The sequence below is a fragment of the Canis lupus genome, chromosome 17, assembly GCF_048164855.1.
Source record: "Canis lupus baileyi chromosome 17, mCanLup2.hap1, whole genome shotgun sequence".
NCBI lineage: Eukaryota > Metazoa > Chordata > Mammalia > Carnivora > Canidae > Canis > Canis lupus.
The window spans coordinates 55319761-55334030 of record NC_132854.1 but is presented as its reverse complement, the minus strand read 5'-3'; the positions used below and the strand labels follow the sequence as shown (position 1 = coordinate 55334030).

Genomic DNA, 14270 nt, shown 5'->3' with positions numbered 1-14270 from the left:
CCGCACCCCAAGGGCTCTGTGGACCCGCCCAGCCCCGACGGGACGGGACGGGACGCCGCCGAGGGCCGCCCTGCTCCCCGCCAGGTGCTCCGCCGACCCGGGGGCTTCCGCGGGCTCCTCGGCCGGATGCGCAGACCACAGTCGCCTGCTTCGGCGGCGCGAGTCCTGCCTTTGCCGTTGGGTCCCCAAGACCCCGGGATGCTCCGGGCTTCCAGGCGGCCGCGGCTGGCCCCGGAGACGCAGCGGGAACCTGCCCGGGCCCCCGGGGTGGGGGTGAGGCCGGGCTCCGGGCCGCGCCCCGAGGTGACCCCGCGGGCTGGAGACGCAGCGGGAACCTGCCCGGGCCCCCGGGGTGGGGGTGAGGCCGGGCTCCGGGCCGCGCCCCGAGGTGACCCCGCGGGCTGGAGACGCAGCGGGAACCTGCCCGGGCCCCCGGGGTGGGGGTGAGGCCGGGCTCCGGGCTCCGGGGCGCCCCCGCGGTGGCCTCGGCTGCGGCGGGGGACGACGGCCGCGCGGCTCCGCCGGCTTCTCCCCGAGTCGGCCTCACAGCCCGGCCCGCGCGCTCCGCGGGGTCCCCCGGAGCCCGGACGCCGATCCTCCGATCGCGGGGGGCGGGCAGACGCGGCGTCCAGAACCGAGCCGCGGAGCGCTCCGGGAGGACGCGAGGGGCGGGCGGGGAGCGGAAGGGGTTACGGCGGCCTCGGGCTCCCGCAGGCGCAGAAGCGGGTCTGACGCCGGCCGCCCTGCGAGGCGGGCGGGCGGAAGCCGCGGCGAGCGACTCAATTTACCTCCGTCGGCCGCCTCGCTCGTCGTCTCCCACATGGTCTAGCGGTTAGGATTCCTGGTTTTCACCCAGGCGGCCCGGGTTCGACTCCCGGTGTGGGAACGCCAAGCCTTTTAGGAAAAAAACAAGCAAACCCTAAACCCAATTTACGCCCTCCTCCCCCAAAAGAAGGCTTTTTTAAAAAAAAATTTATTTTTATGTTTTATTTTTACTTATTTTTAAAGAAAAACCGATCTCTGAATTTCAGAGCAGCAGGGAAGCCTGGGCCTCGAAGGGCCGCGGGGCCTCCCTCCCCAGAGCCGCGCCGGCCGGTGGGGAGAAAGGCAGCTTTTTAAAAATTTTTATTTATTTTATTTTATTTTATTTTATTTTATTTTATTTTATTTTATTATTTTATTTTATTTTTATTTTATCTTATTTTATTTTATTTTTTATTTTTCATTTTTATTATTTTTATTTTATTTTATTTTTTATTTTATTTAATTTTATTTATTTTTTAATTTATTTTAATTTCTTAAGAAAAAGGCAGCTTTTGAAACGGGGGAGGGGATTAAACCGCAGCGAAGACAACGGGCCGCGCGCGGTGCTCACACACGTTGCGCTGGTGGGACGGCTCCCTGCTCCGTGGGTCCGGAGCCAATGGCCGCGAAGGGCTCTTCTTTGGGAAAAAAAAAAAAAAAAAAGCAGAAAAGACGCATCTGGGGATGGGGACGTGCGGAGGCTCTCGGGCTGCGCGAGGCCGGGCGGTCAGGGCAGCGGGTCGGCGCAGGTGCAGCGCTCGCCCCCGGAAGAGCCTCCCTAACGGGTTAGGGACGCGGGGCGGGGGGCGGGGAGGTCACTGCGGAGCCGCCGCTGACCCGCTGCATCCCACACGCCGAGTCTAAGCCTCGCAGAACTCCCGATCCGCTGAACTAGAACCAGGAGTCCCGTCGCCAGGCGCCTTCCAGCTGTTGCCCCAGAAGTGCTTCCCCTGCGGCGCAAGGTTTAGGTCGCCGGCCTCCTGGGGCGCCCGCAGGCCACCCACCCTCCCTGGGTCTGGAAGCCTCACCCCCTTGCTCCCAGACTGCCACCAGCACCAAGAGAGCCTTGGAGCCCCAGTGACTCCGCGATCTGCTCTCCTTGTGAGGTCCCTTATGGGGATCCACCCTCAGGGGCGCAAGACCGAAAGCCACGGCCCCTCCCTCGTGAGACACTTAGGAGGCGAAAACAGACCTTTATTTCAAAATTCCTACTAAAAGGGCTGGGAGGAGAGATTTCACCCTGGGCCGGTGATGTGCGGCTATGGAAATCAAGTAGGACAGGACTGATAGGAAAATAAAAAGCCCAATCATCATCCTGCTAGGTAATGTCCATCGAGTGCTTGCTATGAACCAGGCTACATGCTTTACATACCTTTTTCGATTTAATCCTTATTTCGTTACTGGATAATGTTATTATGCCTCTATCAGCCAGGGGCCCGGTAGGAGACTGATGATAAATTCTTAGCAGAGAATTTAATAAAGGCACTTATTGCAGGTTTATTTAGAGTTTAGGGAAACAAAGGATAATGCTGGTAGTTCTCCCGGCTCCTGGGCCTAAATGGGTGGGGGGTGGGAGGGAGGGTTGCTGATGGAGAGGCCTGCCAGTGAGGAGTTGTGAGGCTTTTTTTGTTTGTTTCAAAATTTGCTTTTATCTAGTAAGTGAGTTCCATTCACATGAAGGCTGTCAAGTGTACTCATCCTATGAATAATTCATTCCCATAAACTAGATTTTGGGGCTCATGGATTTGACAAAAGCTTTCTTCAGATGCCTATGATAGTTGAGACTCAGAATGTAATAGGTACTCTTCTTTTTTTTTTCTAAAATGGGTTTATTTTAGAGAATGCAAGAGAGTTGGGGGCAGGGAGAGAGAGAGTCTCCAACAGACTCCCTGTTTGGGGATGGAGCCTGGTGCAGGGCTCCATCCCATGACCCTGAGGTCATGATCTGAGCCAAAATCAGGAATCAGCCGCTATCAACTAAGCCACCCAGCCTCCCCTATAGTAGGTACTTCTTAAGGACATGCTTAATAAAATGAAGGAGTTTGTGGGGGAGATGGTTGTTTGAGTTATATTCTGTGTTTTTAAAGCCTTGCATCTTTGCAAAACATTTTGCCATGATCTTCATTACTAATACTCATAATCGGTCTTTAGATTCAGTGACTGCTTGAGGTGCAAAGGTCCTTAGCAGTCATTTAACTGAGCGCCTGGTGTTAGTCATGAAGCACTGGATCTGGGATTTTATTCCTCTGATTTCTTGGTCTTGGACTTTAGATTTATCCGTAAAAAGGTGGAATCTCTGCATGGCATCCTGGTCAGACACCACTCTTTCCAAATCCTGGCTTCAGGGAAGGGCATTGGGTGCAGAAAAGATGAGTTTTTAAGTTTTGTTGTGTCTGGCTTTTGGTCAGTGTTCACAGAATGCCTGCATGAGCGCAGTCATAACAGATTTGGAGGTTTTAAAAAATTCGTCATATAAACATTTCTAGAAAGTGAGGATCTTTATTTGGGATATTTGCAGCAGCCACAGGTTCTCTGTACGCTTCCATTTTTGCATATGGTCAAAGTCTGAGGGCGTCTGCATGAAGGTTGCTGTATGTCCATCCACATGTAGACTTGCAGTCCTGTGGACAGGTACGTATGGCTCCTCAGAGGGAGATGCTGCACGCAGGAAATATCTTCAATGATCACAACACTAAAGCTTCATATTAATACAGGAAAGGGAAGGCAAACTCAGAATTTAACTCACCCACACTGTAAAGCTGCATAACTTGGAAAAACACTGAACACTTGGAAAATCACTGGAACAAATCATCAAAAAAATCAATTTGCAAACACCTAGAAGACCACAGGGTCCTCAGTAATCATCGCACATAGCTTTGTGGAAAACAAAGCTTATCGGATAAATCTAATTTCCTTCTGTCACAGAGTGACAGGCACGGTGGATGGGGGGGAGCAGCCGAGGTACCGTATCCCGATTTTAGATACCCGGGGATTTTGCCCTTTGTCGTGTACTCATGAAGAAAATGTAGGTAAGGCTATTGCCACCTGGCAGGGACACATCAAACCCAAGGTCAAGGCTGGGCTTCACCCAGGTGGGCAGCCTACACTCCATATGTGCAGAAGTGACCTCAACCTTTCCCAGGCCTCTGCTTGATTCCTTATTTTTAAAATGTCATTCAGGTGTTGTTTACGGACATCACTTCATCGGTTCCTCAGTTTCCTGGACTCTAGTTTGGGATTAATAATAGGACCGGCCTCACGGCATGGTGAAGATGAGATCAGAACGTGCATGTCAAGGGCTGGTCCCCGGGCGAGGCGGGTGGCCCCCGGTCGGCCTCACCGTTAGCACCAGCGTCCCCACTGCCAGCACGTTTGGCTCCTCTTTCTCCTCTACTCCCAGTCACAACCTACCCCGTCAGCTGCTCACGGGGTCCTGTGTCTGCCTTTACTCTGTGTCCCCTCTCCTGAAATGCTCTTGTGCCCTTTCTCCAAATATCTGCCTCTTACCCATCCTATCAGGCTTCCTTCCAATGTGGTGTCCTTCTCGGAGCTTCCCCCACCTTTCCAGCCACTGGGAAGCTCTTCGGACTCCCCGTTCGTGTCATGTGTACCCGTCTGCTGATGCTCATTCCTGTCTAACTTCAGGTCTTGACTCAGATGTCACTTCCTCCCAAGGTCTGCCTTGCGCCAGGGACAGGGGTCCTACTCGGCTCTGCACGTCTCTGTCTCCCCGCATCTACCGTGGCCCCACATGATGTGCTCCAAGGCCAGCGCCCTGCACCCAGTAAGTGCTTAATAAACATGTGCTGAGGGGCGGTGTGAGCCGGACAAGGACTGTATTGTCCTAAGGGACACCTTAGGCTCCAAGTTACAGAAAGCCACTGGAACTAGTTGGGGCCCAAGGGAATCACAGGCTTATATAACCCAACTGTGGGAAGTGGGGTAGTGTGGCTGGCCTCAAGAACAACCAGAACCAGTGCGCTCTCTCTCTCTCTCTCTCTCTCTGTGTGTGTGTGTCACACGGTCAGATTTATTCTCATCCCCTGCAGGCCAGCTGCTTCCAAGGCATCTGGGCACTCCCAGCCCCAAATTCATTCTGCCCAGCTTCTCCAACCAAGAGGGAAGGCCTTTCCTAATTTCTGTTGCAAAGTTCCTGGGGAGGAATTCGGTGTTGCCTGGGTCCGATGCCCTCCTGGTGGTGGATGCTCCTGGGGTATTAGGGTTGGCAGCCCTCCTTAGAATCCCGCGGTGGAGAGGAAGGAGGAACGGACTAGAATCAAGCCGGATAAATCGTGGTGATGGTCGCCTCACTTTGTGAATGTACTAAAACCCTCTCAGCCGTAAAAGACGGAATTTTATGGTATGTGAATCCCATCTCAATAAAAAAAATAATAAAAAGTAAGCCAGAAATAAAATCCTGCTGGCAAAATAAACATTTTTTTATATTCTTTTTATTCAAGCCATTCATTTATTCAGTCAACATTTATAGTGTGTCTCTTATATGCCAGCAGTGGCCTAGATGATTTACAATTTAGTTGGGGAATCACACACACGCACACACACATCAGGTAAGAAGTTTGGATTGCATTGTCAATGTGCTGGGAAATCTCTGGAAGTTTAAGCATGGAGGGAGATCTACCCCAGGATGAGATTCCCTGGATGTGAGGGGCTTTGAGAATCTTCTGGCCTGGCCCTCTGTCTGGGGTCAGCAGCAAGCACACTTTTTTTGTAGGAAGAAGAGAATGTTTTAACAGGTCTCTCAAGATGGCCTCACAACCTCATCCTCAGAATGTGGCAACTTTGTCATAAGATAAGGTTTCCTTTTGGGCCAACCTAGATCACATTATACTTTTTTCAGCCCGTCTGCCCATAGTTAGCCAACCTGCGAAGTTGGAAGGCACAGTCGCTAAGCCCAAACTGCAAGCTTGAGGGGCTTGCCGGAACCACCCTCAGGTTTGATGCTGTCCCAGAAGGACCACAGGACTCCGTGAAAGCTGTAGTGCCATGGTTATGGTTTATTACAGGGAAAGGAGACAGAATGAAGTCACTCAAAGGAAGAGACACATGGGGCAAAGTCTGGGAGGGTTCCAAGTGCCAAACTTCCATCGCCTTCTCTCTCCACGGAATCAGGATGCATCACCCTCCCAGTGTTGGTGTGTGACAATAAGCATTGAATGTTGCCAACCAGAGAGGCTCATCTTAGTTTTGGTTGGGGCTTTATTTATTTATTTATTTATTTATTCACAAGAGACACACACAGAGAGGCGGAGACACAGGCAGAGGGAGAGCAGGCTCCCTGCGGGGAGCCGGAAGGCAGCTGCTCAACCCTAGGTGCCCCTAATTGGGGCTTTATTATGTAGGCATGATTGATGGATCACCCAAGTGGCTGAACTCAGTCTCTAGGCTTAATGATAACAAGTGACCCAGACTCTGAGTCACATGGTCTTTCGGACATGCCCAGCTACCCCCTAAAACTGTCAGGTGTGCCCAGCACCTGTCCTAAAGAAAGATACTCCTAGCAGATATGACATAGATTAAATCTTCCCAGACCCCTTTCCGGGCAAGTCCAAATCCTTTACTATCCATCCTTTTTCTTCCCCCTAACTTTCTCCTCATTAGAGACAGAGGAGAGAGGATTGGTTATTGTCACAAACTGCAAAACATTGATCAGTGCTCAGGACAGCAGCTCATGCCAGCTCGGGCTGCCCTCCCAGCTTCTCTCCAGACTTCCCGAGGGGAAGTTCCCAAAAGAGGGGTTGGGACAAACGGGGGGTGGAGGAGTAGCAGGTTTTCTCTGAGGCCCAAGCTCTTTGGCCAGCAGTCTCATGGCCCCGTGCTCGGATTTTAAGATGGAAACAGTGAGCCCTTGGGTGTGTCTGCTGCCGCCCCAGGGCCCCAGGTTAGTTTGGGGAATGTCACCTGCATTAGGATTGCCACCGGAAGCTCGAAAGCTAAAATCACAGAGTTGCAGGTGGAAAATGGAGGCTTTGTAAAGGGTTTGTCCAGTTCTGGCAGCATTTGAGAGTGGGCCTGGGGAGATCACCTTCTCCCTGCCCCCCACCCCAGTGGGCCTTGGCTCTGTTGGCCAACGTCTGCAGGACCTTCTCATTTGTATACACTTGGAGAGTCTATTTGCCAAGGGCAGTGACCCCCACCTCCCCGACCCCCCCTCGTTTATTTCTTGCCTCTGGGTGCTTCATGGCCTAGTGCTGTTTTCCATTCTAAGCTCTAATACAGACAAATTGGAAGTGGGGGAATGGAGAGGAGGGCAGGGGATTTGGTAAGCATCCCATGTGTTCATTGAGTGGAGGTGGAAACGCTGAACCTGACGGTTATCAGAAGCCGGAGTAATTTTCCATAACCTGTGCTTGTTAATGTCCTGATTGGGGTTAATGGATTCAAGGGAGGCAGAGAGAGTGGCGCAGGGGAGGGAAGGGAAGGGGGACTAATCAGAAGCTGGCAACAGCTCAGTGGTGGGGTGTGAAGGGAAGGGATGATTTGTTGACAACCCCAAGATGATAAGCATCCCCAGAGAGGCAGAGAAGTGGGGCAGAGAGAATGAGATTTGTCTCCTCTGACAAACCCGAGGCGCTGCTGGGACGTCTAAATGGAGCAACCTCCGAGCTCAGGAAATCGAGGCGGGGACACCTGTGAAAGCAGACACCTTGGGGGCAATTGTCATTTTCAGGCAGCTAGGAGGGGACCTCTGGGGTTTTCTCACCGAGCAGGGCCTGGCTGGTGCAGGGGGGCCGGTGGTAGAAAGGAAGGAGAGGGAGGAGCATGGGCTTGGGAAGGTGGGACAGGTTCTGTTGTGCGTGTGACCTGCCGTGACAGGCATCTCGGGGGCAGGCAGCGTGGATTTGACATTTCATGTGATGATTCCCTGGCAGATGGCAGCAAAGTGTCTCGGGGAAGGTGTGACTTTTTCTAATTTGTGCCAAGGTACTCTATGAGCTGGCAAAGGCTCTGGGCTACTTGTTAGGTTATTATTAATTAATTAATTAATTAATTAATTAATTTTCTATTCGCCTTGCAAATTTTCCAGTCTTTTCTGATCTGGCTACATCATGTGACGAAGCGGTCAAAGCCCCTGTGCTGCTGACTATTTTGTAAACTGGGAACTTTCAGCTCGGCACACAGCTTCCCGCATGCGCTTGGTGTGGGATTGCGGGGCACCCTGGAAGGGTGAGTGGTACAAATGTCATGGGGCGCCGCTCAGCACGTACTACACAGCAAGAGCCCAGAACGTGTCCCCTTGCTTTCGCCTGCTAATCCTACTTCCAGAGACCAGTTTGAGGGAAGAGTTGGGGGAGAGCACAGGCATAGATTTAAGAGCGAGGATAGATTTCGGAGCAAGGATATTTTTCCTTACGGCGTCACCTATCATTCAAAATGTGGGAAACGATGACATGATAAAAATAGGAGAATGAATGAACAAACCCATATGTCCTTATAATGGAATATCGTACAGCTGGTGTTATTTGCAGTCAAGGTTATTTTAGGACACAGAAGAAAGCAGGATCCCGCACTATATGTGTAGTGTGGGTCCAGCTTTGTATGTGATATTAAGATGTTTGTGTAAGTAAATGCACGCACATAAAAACTGGGAAGAAATACACTAAAAAGTTAACCGGTTATTTCTGGATGATAGAATTAGAAGTGATTTTGTCCCTTTACGCTTATCTTAATTTTCCAGCTTCTTTGAAATGAGTATATAAATGCTTTTATAGTCACAAGCCCTTTTTCCCTGAAAAAAATCCATACATCTGGGGAGTCAGTGTTTTGAGAGGTCCTTCTCGGGCTCTCAGCACAAGGAGACTTCAGAGCTGTGCAACCTCCTGTCAGCCTCTACTTGCTGTTCTTACCCTTCAGATTTGGGGTTCCAGTGGGGCAGGGAAGGGACAAGGCTCCAGGCCTGCTACACCGGCCCCCGGTGGGGTGTGAGGGTGGACAGTCCATCTTCTCATCCAGAAATGAAGCCTGGATGCTCTAGGCCGCACACAGGAAATGCCAGGTTAGTTGTATGTGAGATTCCTTTAGTAAACCAATTATTGGGGTACCTGGGGGGTCGGGGGTGGAGCGTCTGCCTTGGGCTGAGGCTGTGACCCTGGGGTCCCGGGATCGAGTCCCACATTGGGCTCCCTGCATGGGGCCTGCTTCTCCCTCTGCCTGTGTCTCTGCCTCTCTCTGGGTCTCTCATGAATAAATAAATAAAATCTTAACAAACAAAAAACCGTTAGAGTTAAAAAAAAAAAAACTAAACCCATTATTTGGTTTACTTCACCAAAGACTCTCCAGAGTTTACAAACTGTTTAAGCACACAACTCGGATCTCCATTAGATTTTCTTCATCCGGTAACTTCCTCCAGTCAGGGCGCTGCCTTTCCTTATTGCCCTGTTGCAAATGAAAACCAAAGTCGTTTTTTCCCTTTTAAAATTATTTTCAGGCTGAGTTTTGATCTATTACTCCTTAGCTGGATGTGGAAGACCCGGGGGAGAGTTATCAAAATGAATTTCTATTTGAGTTCTTCTTGGAGGCTTAGCAGAACCAACCGGTACTTTCACAAGCTGTTGAAGAGGCCAATGTCAGGTATTACAAATAAGACAATAAAAAGGGAAAACAGAACTCATTTCGTACCAGACTTGGCGATGATTAAAAAAAAAAAAAAGCCCATAATGAAAAACTTGGATGTTCAGAGAGAGCTCTCTACCTTTTCAACATGATCTTCTGAGGACATGCTATAAATAGACCCCTATGCAGATGCATTTATACATAGAAAATCATTCTGCTTCCAAGAAAGACCCCAAGCCTTCATAAATTTCCAGTCTCCTGTCCAATCACTCCTTTGCTCAGGTTGTGTCCTGGCCACAGGGCCAAGGGACTTCCAGGGAAGGGAGACCAAGGAAGTAAGGCTCCAGCCCTTCCCTCGGGTAAACGATGATGAAAATTTAAGTGTCTTGCAACTTCTGGTTGAGTCTGTAGCTTCTTCGAAATAAAAAGTTAAAAGAAGTTAAGTGAGAAGGATCAACGTAAGGAGCTGGGGGGTGGGGGTGGGGATGACGTAGGCTCAAGGCACGGCTTACAAGGCTGGGTGGTGACCCCGAGGGCAGGGCATGTGCTGGTGCGTGCAGGCCAGCGGGCTTGGAAGCCGAGCTAGAGCGCGAGCGCACGCGGAGACTCTGCAAGAGCAAAGCCAGGGTCCCACCTGCCTGCCAGGGAGCCGGGAAGCAACCCTCGCGTTTCCTTGAACACTTTTTGGGACACTTTTTGGGGTGGGGCGGGGGAAGGGCCGGTGCTCCAGGTGGTTGCGGGGGTTAGTCTTTTGGTTCTGCCCTCGCGGTCCTCGTCGGCTTGTGGACGACTCGGTGTCGATGCCTGTCCCCGGCGTTGCAGCTGATTCCGGGGGAGACACTCGAGGTCCTTGCCTCGCCACCCACTGCCCAACGCCCAGGGCCGAGCTGGGGGACGCCAGGGCAACGAGCCGTGGGGATGCTCCGAGGGATCAAGCGTGCGGCCAGAGGAAGGCTCTCTCTTACGTCGTGCCATGGGTTTGTTGGCCAGCTTCCGCCTGGGCCAGCGGCCACTGTCGAGTCAGATGACCTCAGCGACCAGATGTCCGGCAGAGGCCGGGCCCATGGGACGAGGCTGCGTCGCCGGCCGCCCGCCGGGGATGCTGACGCTGGGCCAGACGGCGTGCGGCAGGCCCCTGGGGCAGCCAGAGCCTTGAGAGGCCAGCATTCGGGGTCAGGCCACCCCTGCGGGGCCAGGGGCAGGGGGCACACAGCAGGTGCCTGTCCCTTCACCCAGGAACCCCAGCTCTCGCTCCCTCCCTGGCAAGCCCCCCCCGCCCCCGACATAGGGAGCTGGTTCGGGTTCCTAGTGATTCTACGAAGTTCTCTCTCTTGTGAGGGTGAAAACGGAGCAGCCTAAACATCTTCGGAGCCCTGGGATCTGCCACAAAGAGTCCCCGGGGCACTCGTGACAAGACACAGGGCCCCACTTTCAGAATTTAGAGTAAATCTGGCCTCAAAGGTTTGGTCACGGTGACCGCTTCCACTTAGGGCCTGCTGGGGCTTCGGTGGGTCCCCGAATATTTTGAACTTCTTGGCCAGGCTGCCCCAGACCGCGTACCCTTTATCTTGGCCTCTGGAAGTGTAGACAAACGGAGGAATAAAGCTGGGCTGAGTCCAATAGCCCCGGGAGCACGGCTTCTGCGTAGACAGACGACTTGGAATCGATTCCTCCCATGGGCGACCTTAGGGGCGCATCCTGAATTTTCTTCAAAGCCTAGTTCTTCATCTCAAAAGCAACGGGGTTGGGGGGCGGGTGGCTCAGGGGTTTAGCGCCACCTTCAGCCCAGGTTGTGAGCCTGGGGACCCCGGGATCGAGTCCCACATCCGGCTCCCTGCATGGAGCCTGCTTCTCCCTCTGCCTATGTCTCTGCCTCTCTCGTGCTCTGTGTCTCTCATGAATAAATAAATAAAATCTTAAAAAAAAAAATTCAAAAGCAGTGCGTGCATGGTAAGGTCAATGTGAGGATGGCTGAACACACAGGCGGGGTGCCCCGGGGCCCCCCCAGGTTCTTAGCCTTCCCCCTCTCTCCACCTGCTTCTCTTGTCTCTAGAGCTATGATTTCTCCAAACTATTTTAACTGCTGGAACCTTAAAAAAAAAAAAATTTCCAACACCTGTGTAGGTTTGAAGCCCAGCATAGAGAACGGATGAAGGCCCCAAGCTGCCACCAAGGAAGCCCCTGCATTGTCCCCTCTTCTTCCCCTGGGCAGAAGCCTCCTGCAGATTTGAGGCCACAGCGCTGGCCTCTCTCGTTCGCTGGGAGACCCTGGGGCACGCGGGCACCATGGATTGCTGCCACCTGGGCTGCTCCCCACTTTCCACTGCTCCCACTCCTCCTGGGTCCGGGCAGCTGGAAGCTTCCCATGGAGGGCTCCGGTGTGTTTTGGATTTAAACGAAAGCACTTTGGGTCAGAGTTCTTTCCACCCTGGTGTTTTCTCTGATGAACTCCCCCCTCTCGGAGGGACAGGGACTAGCTGCCTGAGAGCCCGTGCCCAGCCCAGGGGTGAGTCCTTGCGAGTTGTTTTGTGCGCCTGTGTCAGCAATGGGGGGGAAGAACTTGGGTGCACGGCCCTTTGCTGGGGTTGGTGTGCACGTGGAGAAGACTGATAGAATTAGGCATGCTGGTGCAAGAAGGGGGTCAAAGGGTAAAATCACAGGACACTTAGCTGTGAACCAGGCTCTGGTGCCAACTGAGCAGTAGTAGGACCTGCTCCTGCCCTGGGTGCCTCTAGCTCTGGAGGTAGCCTCTGCCTGAGCTGTTCCTACAGGGGGACCCCGGGGTTGTGAGGGCTCCGGCAGGTGCACCCCCACCCCAGGCCCGTGACTTGCCCTATCTCTGCCTCCTTCTCTGGTTGGCCGCTGTTTCCTTTCCTGCAGGATCCTCTGGAGGCTCGTGAGAAGGGACACATTCGTCCCTCCCAGGGAGGAGGAATATTTGAGGGCTGGGAAGAGGGCTTCTCTTCCTTTCTGGGTCTCTGATTATAGATCGCTGGGTCTGGAGGATGAGGGCAGCCTGGAGTCCTGCCCTGAGCCGGGAGTTGGAATGTACAGTAGTGCTTTCAAGACCTTAGTCATCAGTAAACAGAGCTATTATGCTCCGTGTCTCATGTGCTCTCTCCTCTGCTGGGTCGCCTGTGGTTGCCATGGATATGGCTTTGTCTTCAGAGGCCTATAACCAAGGAGGATTTAAGTAAATCCTCGTGGGGCAGGTCAATATTTCCATACCCCACCCCACCTCACTGCACAGCCCCCAACCCACGCACCCAAAAGAAAGAGAGAGAAAGAAAAAGAGAAAATAAGGCCACACTTAAACAGCGCCAAGGAATCCTTAAACAGTTCTGCAATCATCACCAAAACAACAACAGAAACCCCAGGCTTTAATTGCCAGGACTTAAAGGGCGCACATTTTTAAAAAAAGTACTCAGAATCAGCAGGATGAGGTCCATTAGTGGCTCTGGCTGCAGCCAGCGCCAACGATGGTGTTTCCCGTTTGAGTGCTTTGGACAATATAAAGTTACATTTTTGTTTTCTCGACAGTGCTTAGTTTTCAGAATGCTTCTGGATCTGCCCCGTCTGAGATGTGTCACAGGCCCGCATATAAACGAACCTGTGTTTCCAGCAAACAGTGGTTGTTTCTGACATGGGGGACTCGGTGACATTTGGGCATGACCATGGAAGATGGGTAGATTGATTGGAGAGGGCTAAGAAAAGAAGACCTGGTCCCCTCCCGCGGGAACTGAGGGGCCCTGGTGTCTTTGTTTCAGGCACACTCTCCCAGGATCGCTCGGGAGTCACGGTGCTGTCATCTGGTAAAGCAGAGGTCGGAGGCTGAGAGCCGTGTGCGGCCACAGGGCCTCCCTGCTTTGGTTCTTTGCTCAAGGGCTGCCTTGTTTTGTGTGTGTGTGTGTGTGTGTGTGTGTGTGTGTGTGTGTGTTTTAAAGATGTATTTATTTATTTATTTGAGAGAAAGTGAGAGTGAGAGGGAGAGCAAGAGTGATAGGGAGAAGCAGACTCCCCGCTGAGCAGAGACAGGGGCCTCAGTCCTAGGCCCCTGGGGTCATGACCTGAGCCAAAGGCCGGCACTTAACCGACTGAGCCACCCAGGTGCCTGGGCTGCCTCCTTTTTCAATGGGATGCCCTTTGCATGCGTTCCTTTGTGTGTTTCCAGGGACCACACCGCCTTGGCCAGAGAGGCAGGCTGTGATCCCCTTGCCCGTCCCCCCAGGGAGGAGAACCCCGGCTGAGGTGCCCACAGTGTGGAAAGGGCTGCTTCCGTAGCAGTGTGCTGCCCCCCGCCCCCTTGGGAACAACCTGGGGTTTTGTCATCCATCCCACTGGCTTCCCTGCTCACTGTCCTTGGCAGCAAGACACTTCCAGTGAAGAAGCGGAGTCTGGCCTGCATCACCCGGTGACCTCTTGCACCGAAGTGTGTGTGTGGGGGGCGGGAAGTGATGTTAATGTCCCTCCCGTGGGCTTGAGCTTTCACGGGTTTGTACTTAGACTCTGGGTTCATCCATCGCCCCACCTTGCTTGTCCTCTGCAGCCCCCCAACCTCTGCCTGCAGTGTTACCTGGCAACCACTGGACCTTCCCAAGTGGAGGATTAGGCCTCTCTTGCTCTGACTCCAAGCGACCTGGGGCAAAGCCCCCTGCGCTGTCGGGAACAGAGAGGGTGATAAGGCTGCTGCGGCTGGTTGCCATGGGTGGTGGCCTGTCTGGACAGGAAAGGAATCCTGCACACTTGAGCTGCCTCTGGAGGGCACTGCGACAGATGGCGTGGGCTGGCCTCCCCCGGGCTCCCATCCTGCCTCCAACTGCCCTGAAGGCTGGGGCAGTGTTCTAGAGCGGGGGGCCAGCAAACAGAGGCCCAGCTCCCTGGTTTGATGAGGTCTA

At 53.0% G+C, this 14270-nt stretch overlaps 1 protein-coding gene and 1 non-coding gene across 5 annotated transcripts in view; both read left to right on the top strand.

Annotated features, from left to right (window-relative positions):
• Window positions 1–5258, top strand: part of NUFIP1 (nuclear FMR1 interacting protein 1) — a 74528-nt gene extending 69270 nt beyond the window's left edge. For 2 of the 4 annotated variants that reach the window (XR_012010161.1, XM_072783012.1), the window contains 2 exons: window positions 4480–4588; window positions 4854–5258. The gene's annotated coding sequence lies outside the window, so the exon portion shown is untranslated. Of the gene's footprint in view, window positions 1–4449; window positions 4589–4832 lie in introns of all 4 variants that reach the window. The other 2 variants (XR_012010160.1, XM_072783013.1) reach the window with 2 other exon arrangements.
• Window positions 815–886, top strand: TRNAE-UUC (transfer RNA glutamic acid (anticodon UUC)). The gene has a single exon. It is a non-coding gene; the product is annotated as a tRNA-Glu (tRNA).
• Window positions 5259–14270: the final 9012 nt, after the last annotated feature.